The sequence below is a fragment of the Papaver somniferum genome, unplaced genomic scaffold, assembly GCF_003573695.1.
Source record: "Papaver somniferum cultivar HN1 unplaced genomic scaffold, ASM357369v1 unplaced-scaffold_47, whole genome shotgun sequence".
In the NCBI taxonomy this organism is placed as follows: domain Eukaryota; kingdom Viridiplantae; phylum Streptophyta; class Magnoliopsida; order Ranunculales; family Papaveraceae; genus Papaver; species Papaver somniferum.
The window spans coordinates 1,086,148-1,099,141 of NW_020647304.1; the positions used below are offsets into that span (position 1 = coordinate 1,086,148).

The window sequence follows — 12,994 nt, forward strand, 5'->3', positions numbered from 1 at the left end:
TAATGGGTTGTGAAAATGGCATTGTTCAGATGATTCCCGTTGTTGCCGAATCGAATTGTAATTGACACGGATAAAAGTAAAATTATCTGCCTTTTAAGGAGCAGGCTTCCTTGTAAGAATTATGTACTTTGTGCCAACGTTTTCTTGATTGCCCAGTGAATTTAACTTCACAACCATCCACCACGACTAGTAGTAGAAGTTTTTTGTTTTCAGTTGAGATTAAAATTACCTAAGTCCTTCTCTCATTTTTCTGTTTTCATTTAAGATCTATCATATACACCCTTGAAATCCAACAAATCTTACCACGACAAGTCTAATACACCCCAATTCATGAATATTAGTATAATTATATCTCTTGCTTTTATCAAATGATACTATCAATCTATCTTCCTAGTACAGAGGATTCTGTTTACCACTCATCAAGATTGAGTAAAGAAATTCAGGTGATATATACTTCAACACAAATGTTAGGAGCAGAAAAAAAGCGCAATACACCAGCCAGAGGTACGCAAAATTAATGGGAGTCTTTCTACAAGTTTACTCCAATGACACGCCTTCCATATATTTAAAATTCCCCTCAAAAAATGCCAAGCAGTAAAGTTAGATTTTTAATTAGGGAAAACAAAAAATTAAACTAGCTAGCTTCATCAACAGGCAAAATCTTACTTCCAGGTTGCTCACAATTTCTGTTACATAAAGGTTAATTAGAGAAATTCTGATCCAGCACAACAACAAATTTGTGATACCAAATTTCTCATAAAAAAAATATATTAAACCACACGGATCTTTGATGCAAAACTAAACACAGACATTGCAAGAGTTCAAGTAGCTTCTGTCACCCACAAATTTCGTTTGCGTCTAAATGCATCTGGTATTTCAACTTTTGGAATTACACCATTGGTTGGACATTATTATGATTTAGTTGTGATGATCTTCATTATCAAAGAGAGATTTTCAGATATGATGTTTCTTGATTTCTAGGGCTTCTATCTTTCCCAACAGGGAGGACGGAGGCTACAAAATTCTGGGGACAAAACTTTCTTATTTGAAGGCAAAGATATCTGCCCGAGTATATTAGGGTTAGTTGTAACCGTTGATTTGCTTCAATTATTTTGATTGAACGGTCAACACCTACCCTATGCCTGACCGAGATTGCTGACCGACAAAGATATAATAGACGGTGCTGATTATATTTTTCATACACAATGATGATTATAGGGTCGGATGTTCTTACAAAAAAGTGGCCAACTCAAATTGTATATACATAACTTGAGTTTAAAGCAAATTCTAAGGTGCAAAAAATCATATTGTAAACTTAAATCAAACACAAGTTATTATCCTCTCTAAATGACATTCATGAAAAAAACTTATATGTGATCAGATCTTCTAAGAGATTCGGTTCTTCCGTGACTTTAAGAGCCGCCGGCCTGTTCTCTCTTCTCCACTTTCACTCTCTATTTCTTAATTCCAAGCTGAGTCTAGGGTTTTATTTTATAGAAAGCACAAGAATGTAAAATACCAAATGTGCTCAAATCTAACTTTTCCTTGGGCTTTAGCCTTGGCCTTGGATTATACATCCCCAAAATGCCTGATGAGTTTTGGCTCCACGGTAAGTGAAGAGACTTTTACTAAGGTGAATGTGTATTGTTACTAGAATTCAACTCCTCAACAATTTAGAAGAAGAAGAGTCACGGAGAGTCTTGTTGTGTTTATGGGAGGTTTTCAACTTTACAAATTTAACTGTACAAGGGATGGATGGACTGCAATGTCACAGGGTCCGGCAAAAATGAGAGGTTGTCACTGGACATCTAAATTTTTTAAAATTTCAATAACGAAGTTTTTCCACTCCCACTATAGAGAATGTACAAAACTGAATGTCAAGAATTTTTGCATGCAACACAAGTTTAGCAGCAATATTATTCAAAGATCGACTTATCGTTTTTGCATGCAACACAAGTTTAGCCTCCTTCTCCGTTTTCTTTGCATTTCCCAACTGTAAGAAACCCTGGAGTGAGTGTAGTTTTAGCTACGGTTTGGAGTTCTCTATTGTATTTTAATTTACTGTTTGATTTACCGCTGTATACTTGGTTTTCATACCTTAGATGATCCTCAGGGTTTGGTTAGTTGGTGCGTATGATCATGATTATATGTTGTTCCTTTGATTTTTGATTTACAATAGCTAAATATAGATCAAATCATTAGTCTAATTTTGTTTTATTAGTCCAATCTTTAACACTAATTAGATGAGGATATTCTAGCCATTAACAAAAATTATAGGATAAAGGGTATTGGAGGTTACTATTTCGTGAGTTCATTTTGTCCGTGCACTTTTATAATCATTTGGGATCCCTTGGTACCAAATAAATTTCAGGCCGGTTTTTGTTTCCAATTCCATCTATATTCAAATTTTACATTTTTGCCTCCCATTTTTACAATTAACATTTCCGATAGGCTGTTGCTTTGCTTTTAAAGTTCGATTCAGTAAAAGTTATGATCAAAGAGCGAGTAACAAATGTCTGGCGCTGCATGAATGAAGCTATTAACTGCAGCTACTTTATATTAATGGGTCTGACTTTCGTTTGGGTAGGTCTGGACTGGATAGTTAGGTCTCAGGCCCATTTAGGAGACAAATTAGGGTTCACTACGTTCTCTACTTATATAAATAGATAACACTTCTAGATATAAACATTGCTTTATTCAAAGCTCAACTCCGCCGTTTCAACATTTTCCATTTTTATGGTGAGAATCTTTTGCAGTCTAAATAGTTTTGAAGTTTACATATACTTGGATTTCAAATCTCCTATCTTTGCCGAGTTAGATCTGTATTCCACCATATCCAGTAGCTTGTCTGGTATGTTTCACATTTTCTTCTACTCAGTTAAAGGGGAAAGCAATTGCTTGTATATTCCATATTTGCTGAGATTCAAATTATGCAATCAATTGTGTACTTGTATCTCCTAATCAGCTGTTTTTTATTTTTTAATCTTTAAGTTTTCATATTAATTTCCTTCTAAAAGGGGATGATTAATTATCAAACAGATAAAATGTCTTACTACATGTGTTACACTACACCAAATCAAGGATTTGCTCATAGCAAAAAAGCATTACAAAAAAATACAACCTAATTTCCCTAACTAAAATAAATAGTTACCGGAATGCAGTTATATAATGTGTGAGAATTGTGCCTAACTCTTTAATCCATTAGGGAAACTAAATAGGCTAACACCTTCATTTCATTACAATATTTATTCTAACTATTGACATTTTACACTTCATATTTACTTTGTAATGTAAACATTATGTTATAAACATTGCTAACTCTTTCTATCACCATTAAAATGACCACTAAACAAATTACATGTGTCGGTCTGATATGTAACAACCGGCAGTTCGCCGGACCTGACCATTTCCGGTAATCGGACCTGACAGTTTCCGGTCGCCGGGCCTGATAGTTACCAGTACCCATAAAACTACTCTTTAATCTACAATCCATCCATTGAAATCATAAGAGTAAAAGGAATGAATACTGGAAATATATAATTATATATTAGTAAATCATGATATTATATACAAGGAGCACAGTCAGTTACATAAAAATAGTTGTGCAAAATTCCACAAATTACAGATCTCATATGAGAAAGTAGCGACTCAAGAAGCTTTCACAGCACAAAAAAGTGTTTGATCCTCTAAATAAAAGAAAGATATGTTTCCACTCTACAAAAAGTAGTTAGTCAAGTTTTCATTCATAAACTCCAGGAGACCGGCCAAAGTTACCCATTCATTTGCAATATATTCTCCCAAACACCAACAAGACCTGGATTTCTGATGCAATTAAGACTTTCAACATATAGAACTAAATTGTTATTGGCAGGTATTGCTGCTGCTATCCAGAAGTCGGGTGATTTACCAATATCTGGGTGCAAGGCATAAACCCCTTCAAAAATCATCTGCACAGAGACAAAAGAAAAGGAACAATAAGAATACTATTGAAAATAAGTTGAACTGAGCAAGTATTGGTGTAGGAGATAAGGCAAACGGCTGCTATAGTTGCATTACTAACGCACATGAGGTGCAAATTTCTCACATTAACTTAAAAACATAAAGTATAGTAAGAACAAATTTTCATATGGAGGAAAAGGACAGAAAGCAAAGAGAACGTATTTTCATATGGAGGAAAGGGACAGAAAGCAAAGAGAGTCTGCAGGGGCCATTTCACTACCAAGTACCAATAGAAGCATCAGGCATCACAATTACCAAATATTAAGATAATAAGCTAAAACTTGCAGACAAAGAGTGTTGAACAATTGCAAACATCTTCGAAAGAGTGAATATATCATGAATCTTTTGGTCAGAGAAAGCACTCTTCTTTAGTAACTGATCAATGCTTCGAACAGTTAAACTGTAGAATCCACTGCATCCGTAACAGTAATGAAAGGCCGACTATTGTAGTGCTCGTACAAGACAGTGAATCCCCTAAATAAGAAGCAGTCAATGTGATAATAAATACAGTCCACTATAAACATTCAATCTTCCATTTATGTTGAAAGGATGTCCCAAAGAAAGAAAGAAAAAGGTACCGTACTATATGTATCTTTGAAGGATGTTCCAAAAATCATCATGTCTCTATCATTTGAAATATAATCTGTACTATATGTATCTTTAATGGATGTTCCAAAAAAACATCAAGTCTTTATCATTTGAAATATAATCGCAACTAACAGCCTTCCAAGCTCACCAAGCTTTATGAAAAGGAAAATGAACAAGGAAAATTCATTAAATTTCGCGAGCAATGGAACCATTTCGGTTCTAGGGCCAAATTTAAAATGAACTGAAGTATATATGAAGATGGGAGAGTTGAAATTGCCTCAAAAAGTTTCATGGCATCTAACAATATTCTTCAGATTATTGGTAGGATTTATATACCTAGAATGTAACGATGCTCTTCACCTTTCTTACCAAAATACTCAAGTGATAGTTGATGTTTCATCTACTCAACGACGTCTGTTATTCATTCTGCTACTGTTATAATAATACCATATCCTGCTCCATTTCATCTAGTTGTAGTTTGGGTTGGCCAGATGGTACGCTTGGCAATTTTATACGTTTCCTCTAGACATATAAAGCACTGTACATTTTATGTTTCTGCAAGTGAACCCCAAAATATAACCACAACTATGTCAGGTTTTAGTGGTGGATGAGCTGAAGTCCAAAAACAAATAGAAAAAGTGAGCCACCGGCTCAAGTACAGGTACTACCATTACATCTAGACAATTAAGACATTAAACCGGTAATTCAAAGGACTCAGTTGCAAGAGCGCGCAGAGCTCTATAAACTACTTTTGATGCAGGACTGGGAAAATTCAAGATTTCATAATGAGAACTGGGTAAATTCAAGATTTCATAATGAGAACTGGGTAAATTCAAGAATTCATGAATGCTGGCAGCTAATCCTAAGAAGTCTGTTGGCACTTTGTGAACTAGTGACGAATACAAGCAATGGAGCGGCATCCCATCTAGGCACAAGGGGAATATGGTTGTGCTAAAGTCCACTCACCTATAATGCATAATGTATATACTTGTCATGTATCCTGAATTTGCATTAATGATCTCTCTTCCATTGCAGTTTTAATTTCGTAAAGTTAAGACAGAAATCTACATATGGAATTAAGGATTAAATTCATTAACATGAACTCATAATTAACAAACCCGAACACCTGCAAATATATAGACATATCCTAGCTGGTTAAAATATTATGTGCATTAAGATATCAACGAAAACAGAGCTTGTAACTGAAAACTCACATTGGTAACTAGTTCAGTATGCTTTTGCAGGAGAGTCTCGTCCGTATTGTCATTCCTTGGTGCACTATTCACCGAGTTCATGCTTGCTGCCATGACTATGGTTGCAACACTTGCGTATAAGGCCAAGCATACTCACATTTTTCTCAACTGCTAAAGGGTTTACTTTTCCATCTTTTCTATATTTTCATCCATCCAAGCAAGCCCTCGAGCATCCTCGGCTACCAAACCTTCCTTTTTAGCCTGTACATACATTATGCATAAGTATAAACAATCGATAATTAATCTAGTGAGTCACGACATTTTTGAATGGCAAGGTATTTACTCTTTAAGTTCTAAAACTGCTAAAGCAACTCCATAATTTCCTGCAAAAATCAAACAAATACTTTATTAGTGAATAAACAAAATATAAAATGAACTTTAAAACAGGAATGAGAGCATCATATGCAGACCTGCAACCATATGTTTCACAGGAATGCACTTGAATAGAGTTCCATAGGCAAATACAGTTACAACATCCAGGAAGATAGACAAAAGTAATGTCCTGCACATGATAGTAATACAGGGAAATACAGGGAATCACCAGTCAGCATTGGTTAGGTCTTCCATCTGTATGTGTTTCATCAATCATCTGAAAAATAAACAAGAAACAACATCAAATCCATGTGACATTGATTACTAAAACACAAACGAAGCTCAACAAAATGAGTCTAAACAGATATTTGACAAAATTAGGAGGCCAACAACAATTAATGGCTTTATCTACAGAAATTGATTCATCTGAAAGCCTTCTCTGCTCATCACCTTCTATACAGGGAGTGAGAAAGGTTAAGTAGCAGAAAGACTCCTTAATTGACTCGTAGAACATCTGCACTATTCAATAAACTAAGTCACCACCAGAAACCCTAGTTAATTAACCACGAGAATTAATGGAAAAAAAAGTTACCAGAAAATCCCAATTCCTTGATGTCGACAAAGGCTGATATGGAAACCCATATTTAGAACTATGAAAATAGATGTTGAAATCTGCATAAAACACACTCCAATAATGAAAAAAAAGGTTAATCTGTGCAGATTTAATTTAAGAGAAGATTATACAAACCCTAGATCCGGCTTAATCTTTGTGCTTTAAGTCTTAACGACGCCCAAATCATTCTTAATTTGCCATCGCTAAGCAATTAAGTAATCTATGGTATAGAGCGAGTGAGAGAGATTGATTCATTGGTGGTGGTCACTGAGTCGTGAAGGTGGCGGCAGTTGTTAGGGTTCTATTTTTGGTAGAAGAGAGGCGGAGGAGAAAGAGAAAGAGAGGAAGAGAGAGTCGTAGAGGAAAGTGATAGTTATTTGGTCATACAGATTATGGAAACCTGTGGATGGTGCAGATTTCGTGTGGGATTTTCATACGGATCTGTGGATGGTGCGGATTTCATTTGGCATTTTCATACGGATCAAAGAAATTGTGTTTGTTTTGGATAAATTTGTGCTTTTTGCGTATCTCTGATTTGCCGGCAACTTCTTCGTCCGAATTTCGAATGACCTTATTCTTTTTGCATTCTCTTCGAAATTGAATTCTCTTCAATATGGTAATAAAAAATCATGAATTTGAATGAGTTAATCTTAGTATTTGGCCCGTCTCTTGCTTTTGAGAAATTTTGCTCATTTTTTTCGGACTTCTTCCGCTTGTCTTCGACTTAGGAACTTGGATACTTGGAGTATTTCTCTTCTTAATATGAGATACTAAGATTTAATAGGAAAAAATAAGAGAAAACAAGAGTAATGACAAGAATACATGTAAGAATTATAGGTAAAACAAGTATAAAATGGACACTAAAATCATATGAGAACATTATCGTGGTTCCACGCCGCTGAATCGGGAAATTTAAAATTAGGATCAGTAAATAATAATTACTGAGTTTTCGAGAATGATCTTATAACAAAAAATTCTGAGTCACATATCAGATATTTCAAAAAAAAATTAGTTATCATTCTTATTGGAAGTTTAGATTTTGAAAAAGATTTGGTAAATATAAAGTCACATATCAAATTTCGGTCGGATTAATTTGTAGAAATTGGTACATCTTTGTTTTGTTTCTCGAAAAGCACTTTGAATTGTCCCAGATGTCACACCTTACCTTCCTCAGAAATTTCTAAGAAGAAAAATACCTCGGAAACAAGATAAGTTCCCTATCGAGGGAAAAACAAACATATGTCACGAGGACATTACCAAAATGTGATCGATTACACCTTTATTTCCAAAGTAACTTGTAACCGATAACAACTAGCTACATAACATAGGCAATGACCAGTTATATCACAACTCTCAACAAAAGTTAAGAAAGTGGCTCCGAGCTCGAAACCTAGTCGGGAGTGGACTACTATAAGACGGAAACTTCGGAAGAACGATGAATCCGACCATTTACATGTAAGATTCCATTGGGATCTTCTCTGAAACCCTGAACAAGCCCTTTTCTGTCGACTTCGATAAATAAAGTGAACCCTGAACCCCGAAACCTGGACGGGAGTGGACTATTATAAGTCGAAAAATTCGTAAGAACGATGAATCAAACCATTTATAGGTAAGATTCCATCAGAATATTCTCCGAAACCTTAAACAAACCATTTTCGGGCGACTTCGAGAAAGAAAGTGGGTCTGAGCTCGAAACCTGGATAGGAGTGGACTACTATAAGTCGGAAACTTCACAAGAACGATGAACCCGACCATTTTCACGTAAGATTGATTTAGAAAATGAGAAATGAATTCACAAATTTCAAATCCCAATTACGATAGATTAAGGGTTCCGGTAAACATTCCAACTTAGTGAAATAAATCATTAAGGATAATATTGCAAACATTAGTAGGTTTACAACTCTGATGTAGATTTTGATTTTCTGGGAGAATGAATTGATAATGAACGATATTCTGGCAGTTAATATTAAACATTCGTCTGAAGGTATATTTTGACCTACATCGAATTAATGATTATTTTGACACGTAACAAAATCTGAGTTCCCGAGAGTGAATTGATAACTAACGAGGTTTCAATATTAGAAATTAGCGTACTCGTCTGAAGATGTATTTTTAACTTACAACGAAATAAATATTGCTCTTGAAAATAATAAATACCAGATTTTCAAAATCGAACTGAGGACTATTAAAGATAAGTTTCCATAATCGAACTTACAACAAACAAGATTTCGACATAAGTTGCACATATATAAATTGATAAGTAAATTGCGGATCAACGAGGCCGACTTTTTAATTCTAACATGAAGTTTAGATTGAACGAGATTAATGAAATAAATGTAAGTACACGATTGACGAGAAGTTTGAAGATATTGGTAGGTATAGTCACATATCAATTATTGAGGTACGGGATCAACTAAATTCTTGCAGACAATTACGACATACTTACGAATAATTTGAAGAAATTGGTAAATTACTAAGTTTTGAACGACATTGACAAAATAGATGTCGTCAATTCAATATACATAATTACGAAATTCTTACAAATTAGTTAAAAACAAAAATATTTTATCTAAATAGCAGATTGCCATGCTATCGGATGACAAAGTTGTCTTAAATTAGGAAAGACGAGTGCATACTAAAAAAGGAAATGCGAATCTAATCGGCAATAAATCATTTGGTATAGTTATAGATAATTTGCATTACTGAAACACGTTACCGTTCCATATAAACTGCGCACACAATTTCACACATTTATATAATTTGCACTACAAGGAAAACATTGATGAAAGATACAAGTGAGTGAACCTGACGTGAATCGAACACGCATTTTCTGCATCAAAGTCAGATGTGCTACCATTGCACCACAGATTCATTAGTATTCAAACACGTATAGTTTAAAGAATTATATGATTATCTTCTTAATTTGTCAACTGCAAACACATTAACCACTCGGACAGACAACCAAGAAAAAAAAAGTCAATCGAAAACGCAGTTCCATGAAACCTTAAGAAAAACTGACAAAGGTCTAGAACTGACATGATGTATCGTTTGCTATCCCCACTTTAAAGTCTATAACGACCATTTAGCACAAAGGTCGGAACAGTGAAATTAATTCTTGAAGAATCTATGTACTTAGACAAATAGCAGTACTATTGCCCAAAAAATGTCGTCCATGACTGTGGTGGATAGATTTGCCTATAGAGGTTGCTTTATTCGATGTGTGAGGAATGAGGAACAACCGAACAAACCAGTTCGGCATTTGCAAGAGCAAGTAGCATACCTCATCTACAAAAAACTTGTCCCCGTACCGCTTTATCCTAGCAATCTATAAAAAAAAAGTCAAAAAGAAAACAACAATTTCATATATTCAATATCTTCTGGCTAAAAACTGGAAATGAGAGGAACAACAAACCTAAAAAACAAGACAATACAGCAATGAGAGGACAAACTAATTTTTGGAGTTCTTAAACAGTCAAACCCCAGAATTAAACAACTTCACAACTAATAAGCTGAGTCAATCAATAATTTAACTAAGTAGAGAAAATAGAAGAAAATGCAGTCCATACATGGGCATGTGCGGTACTTAGGCCATAGTTACCACCCTTCAATTTTGTTGCGGAGCAAGGGCCATAAATGGGTATGTATTAGAAGTAACAAAGTAACCAAACAAAGAAATCCATGTTACAAAGAGTAGGTTTGAGGAGACATTTACCTTGCACATCGATAAGATGAGCCAACTGTATGTGAATAACCACAGGAGTTTCAAACATTTTTGTATGTGTTGCATGTCCGAAGTAAAGATATATTGGTGCTGACCCAATAGTATCTAATTACTAAAGAAATCCATAAGAGTTCATAACTACACCTTGGAAAGCATTTTTAGAAGTCACTCTACTGTCCACTTCGATCCTGGGGTTCACCCCCGCATATGCACATCTAAGAAATGTCATAAACCAATAATTGAATTTCGGCATACAGTTAGAAATGTCATAAACCAGCAGCAGCACCAAACAACAAAATGTCAACATTCAACTTGATCTAGAACTAGGACCAGGACTGAAGACAAAATGGGAAATCATCATTACAAATTAAATAGTAGTGTGCAAGTTTTCCTTCCGCAATCCATTATCCTCAGTTGATTAAACATAACAAAACTATGTGCATTCAGCATACACTAAATATTGCTCATGTACTAGTCAAGAAATCATTGTTGTTTGGCGTACAGAAACTTAATGTATCAAACTGTACAGGCATGCGAGATTTTCTATAAACTGGACAGACTCCTGCAAGGCAAAATAAAAAGTTTGGGTGTCTATGGCAGTTCGGCAACATTTACTTTACGATTGCCAATGGGACAATAGGTACAGTAAAGGGATAGGACTGAAGAATCTTTACGAAGAGTGTAATGGGAAAAAGTAAAATTGAAGATAAATATTTTAAACCAAAACATACCTTGTTCGAAAAATCGAAGGAAACCTCTTCTGTGCAATTCAAATTTAGGAAGTATGGAGTAAATACCAATCTTCTGGCTGATGGCATCAACTACCATAAAAGCATCCTTACCACTCTCAGCAGATCTGTTATAGATTACACATTCACCCAGGAGAATAACAACTAACCCCTTAGTGAACACTGTTTCTGATGAGCTTGAGTATATAAGTGAGATGGCTTCATGTGCCTAGAAAGGATTCAACTGCATTTGGTAAACAATATTGTAGGATACATGTATAGTAGTCACAGATGGTCATCATATATGATTACCTTAATTTTTGTATGCAGCTTCTTCTCCTCACCATTGATCTTTTCAAGTGTGATGAAGTGGGCGCCAGGTTTGCATGGCTCGTTTCGGGTCTTGTGATTCAATAGCATCTCTGCTCGACTGAAGTGATATTGAAGACCAACTTCAAGCCAATGCACAAAAGACGTTTTGCTAAGTTGAAGCTTTTCCCTATAACAGAAATAACACTTAAAATGAAATTTCTTGTCTTATATCAATTAAGCACAGGAACAATAAACTGAAATCGATATCTGGTAAAAATTACTCATACATTTACTGAATATCTATTAGACACATATGCCAAATGATAGTCTTGTTAACAGAGTCTTTAGAGGGTCAAACCCCATTTCCACATTTTGTTCGTCAGATGAAAAGAAATTTACCACAATGTAGCTACCTTCAAAGGACACTCTGCTTATCAGAGTAGGTTAGCCCTTTGGGCATGAAATATCAAAAGTGGAAATCATGGATCATGCAAGTAACATTGTGGGCATACATACACAAACAAATAATCTCATGAATTTACATCCCAATGCACTGCATCATTTAAGAAAATAATAAGCATTAAACTCAAAGCTCCACACTTATAAGACAACAATACAAATCCTGCTCAAAATCCCAAATCGTGATAACGAGTTCTTAAAACCAGTAATAAGGTTACCAACGAAAAAAATTGCTCTATGACCAGATAATTAAATCAGCACAAGTTATGTATCAAAAGATTCAAATCAAAAAGTAAAGTCTACCCAAACACCAAAATAGGCAGATATGATCTACAACTTCCTACAATGATTGAGGTTGCAATGCGGCTTTTTCCCTTCAACTTACAAAATATTTGTAACAATACAAATTCACCCTAGAAGCAACATAAGCTTGAAATTTAAAAATTATGATAATCCAATGGCAGAAATAGCACACCAGTACATTACTATGCATCGGCAACACTGATCAGAATATATAAACAATCCAAAATCTACAGACTATCGCAAAATGACATCAATCCCATAACTTAACAGAGAACTTATAGACCATAACCACCGCAAACAGAAAAAACCAAAAATAAATAAATTCAACAATCATAAACCCCCAATTAGAACCTAATTAAAAAATCCCTCATTGTTCAAACCCTAGGTTCATAATTAAAAAACTGTAATCAGAGTAATCGAAAAAGTACAATAAGAGCAACCATACCAGCAACGATAACCAATGGATTTCACCAGAAATAAATCACCTTCTTCGTTCTTATTTCTCTTCAAATTCCTTGAAACTAATGAGTTGATGAAAACACAGCGAAATCATAAGAATGAAGATGGGTTTTTCTTTGATTGGATCATAAGAATGATGACGGATTTTCCTTTATTGGAGTTTAATTCGAAATTGATTGGGTTTTTTATTTTCAATCTAAGGTGCAGAAGGAGATAAAAAATTCGTCCAAGTCTTTGTTGTGTTCGA

The 12,994-nt window shown here is 34.8% G+C and overlaps 2 long non-coding RNA genes and 1 other non-coding gene across 10 annotated transcripts; all 3 read right to left on the minus strand.

Moving 5' to 3' along the window:
- Positions 1-3,524: 3,524 nt before the first annotated feature.
- LOC113342799 lies at positions 3,525-7,109 on the minus strand. 7 transcript variants are annotated; one of them, XR_003356849.1, is made up of 8 exons: positions 6,901-7,109; positions 6,745-6,824; positions 6,603-6,666; positions 6,251-6,429; positions 6,124-6,163; positions 5,802-6,041; positions 4,924-5,142; positions 3,525-4,739 (listed from the first exon to the last, which is right to left on the minus strand). It is a non-coding gene; the product is annotated as an uncharacterized LOC113342799 (long non-coding RNA). The 7 variants fall into 7 exon arrangements; XR_003356855.1 differs by having other exon boundaries at positions 3,525-4,473; positions 4,583-5,142; XR_003356851.1 differs by adding an exon at positions 5,554-5,651 and having other exon boundaries at positions 3,525-5,142.
- Positions 7,110-9,565: 2,456 nt separating this feature from the next.
- On the minus strand, positions 9,566-9,636 carry TRNAQ-UUG. Its single transcript has one exon. It is a non-coding gene; the product is annotated as a tRNA-Gln (tRNA).
- Positions 9,637-9,655: 19 nt separating this feature from the next.
- Positions 9,656-12,994, minus strand: LOC113342800. 2 transcript variants are annotated; one of them, XR_003356857.1, is made up of 5 exons: positions 12,734-12,994; positions 11,527-11,713; positions 11,218-11,443; positions 10,478-10,701; positions 9,656-10,090 (listed from the first exon to the last, which is right to left on the minus strand). It is a non-coding gene; the product is annotated as an uncharacterized LOC113342800 (long non-coding RNA). The 2 variants fall into 2 exon arrangements; XR_003356856.1 differs by having other exon boundaries at positions 10,478-11,443.